The sequence below is a fragment of the Talpa occidentalis genome, unplaced genomic scaffold (genome assembly GCF_014898055.3).
Source record: "Talpa occidentalis isolate TD23 unplaced genomic scaffold, MPIMG_talOcc4v2.1 talOcc4.3, whole genome shotgun sequence".
In the NCBI taxonomy this organism is placed as follows: Eukaryota; Metazoa; Chordata; class Mammalia; order Eulipotyphla; family Talpidae; genus Talpa; species Talpa occidentalis.
In genome coordinates, this window is record NW_023603184.1 from 89,844,626 (window position 1) to 89,846,949 (window position 2,324).

The window sequence follows — 2,324 nt, forward strand, 5'->3', positions numbered from 1 at the left end:
TTTCAGTTTACAAAGTTGGACTCCTCCTGTTTAAACTACAAATGTGACTTGTTATTTCACCTAAGTAAAAAGCCTGTATTTCTGGTGAGCATTAGCTATTGTTTATACTGGACTTTGACTAGTGTTCTATGATTCTTTTTCTTCTACCCTCTCTGTGTTTTGATTTTTGCCACTGGCATCTCAAGATGGCTGCCAGGATCTACATATTGAGAAAGAATACTTTCCTGAGCTGAGGAACAAAACTGCACTGTTAAAGAGAACAGTCTACACTTGAGCCAAGGACTATGGCCAAGGAATGCTGTGCTTTTGGCTGGGTCAGTCCTGAGTGAGCCTGTTCCTAAACCAAGGTTGGTGGAAGAGAAATAGGACTATTCTAATCAATTAAATACACTAGGTCAATCATCTGACCAGGCCATGAAGCTGGAGATGCTGTATATCCCATCAAAACCTAAAGGCTGCCACGCAATGGACTGGGGTGGGGGTAAGGATGAGGGGGTGAGTGAAAGTTGTGGAAATTACAATTCCCCTCATGGTCTTATTTCCAAATATATTTGCTCTTTGCTATTAACATGCAGCAGCCTCCTCCACGCATCCTTACTGTCCACCTTAAAGCAGCTTGAGTTAAAATTAAATAAACTGCCAACATTGTCTTTAAGGAAAATGTTACTACTTTACTTAATATTTAGAAGAACCAGAGTGTTCTTAATGAAGTCTCAAAAATGTAGAAAGCTAAAAGGAAGAAAAAAGTTCTTATCGCACCAGAGAAGATAACTATCACTAGCTTTCAATGTATTATCATTGTCTTTCCCTTATGTGTGTTTATTATGTATATTATATAAAAAAAACTCTGTTCAGGTATTATTTCAAATTGAATACTAAACAAATATATGTGTCTTGATTATAAGAACTATCTGGGGCCTCCCCGGTGGCGCAGCGGTTGAGCGCTGGGTTGCGAAACTGCCCGCAGCCTCTGCAGCGCCGGTTCGATCCCCGGCTCCTCCCCGGCCACTGGAGGAGGGTCCCACATGGCGCGCAGACCTCTCCTGCCGCGCCCGCTGCTCCCCTCAGCAGTGTACTTCGGTCCTTCTGCCTGCTCTGCTCCCTGCTCTGGCTCTGGTGAATTCTCTCACCCTCCCGCGCCTCTGACTGTACCCAGTGCATGTATAAACAAAACAAACAAACAAACAAACAAATAAAAAAAAAATGCCTCTATTAAAAAAAAAAAAGAAATATCTGGTTAAGTTTACTAAATGAGAAAACATGGAAGTATAAAATAAAAAGGAAGGGAAAGGAATGAAAAGAAGGAAGGGTAAAAAGAAAGAAGAAAAAGAACCCTCACTGAGAAACCATCTGTATTTTGCCGCATGCATCAAATATTTGTATTATGCAGTTGAGGTAAAGCTATTTATACTTGAGTTTTAAGCATAATTAACAAAGAAATGCTCATTCATCTTAAATGACAGATAATATTTACCACTGGATGGTTTATTAGTCTTTTCCAATTAAAAAAAATGACTCGGGTAATCAATATGAGTTTTAAAGATGTGGAAACTCATAACTCAAGCTTCCTAGCAATAAATACGACCACTATTGTTACAGGTAGCTCTATTTTATGGAAGAGAGGAATGGGGCTTACATATAATATTTCTCTCGGTGTGACTCATGACTTAGTAAATACTTTGACCATTTTTTATTCCATTTTTTATCAAAGTAGTATATGCATATAATTTTAAAAGGCAAAACCACACACAAGTCCTCTGTTCCACTTCTGTCATCTTTCCTAATGCTTTTACTGTCATTTACAGTTATTGATTTTAGATATTATTTATTGCCTTCCCCACCCTAAAAGAATTAGTACTCTTCCACTTCCCTGCCCATGTTCCAAACATTATGATGTCACAATTCTTGGTTAAAGCAACAAACATTGTTTCTATTGTTGTGTCCATATAGATATTGCTGATAGGTGAATATGTAATTTATTGTGATTACCTTTACTTTCTTTTCTAACTTTGTCCCAAGTTAATTATTGTCCGATTTGTTGTTATTGCTGTTGTTTTAAGTTTGTTTTACCTCTTGCAGACTTAACATTTACTGCCTCCCCCAACCTTATTTTTTTTTTAAATGAAACTCCCACTCGAGTGAAAAACATAACAAAAGAAGCAAATCTATCAAGTTCCTCTTGCTTGCTTGCTTTTTGTGGGGCTGTTCCCTGGCCCAATCTGTCTTCCCTCTCCAATAGCACAGTCAGACTGTTTCTAGGTTCTTGGCTTAGCTGTTGTCCTAGAAACCTCCTTTGCCCTTTTTCTTAAATATTTTCTGAACCC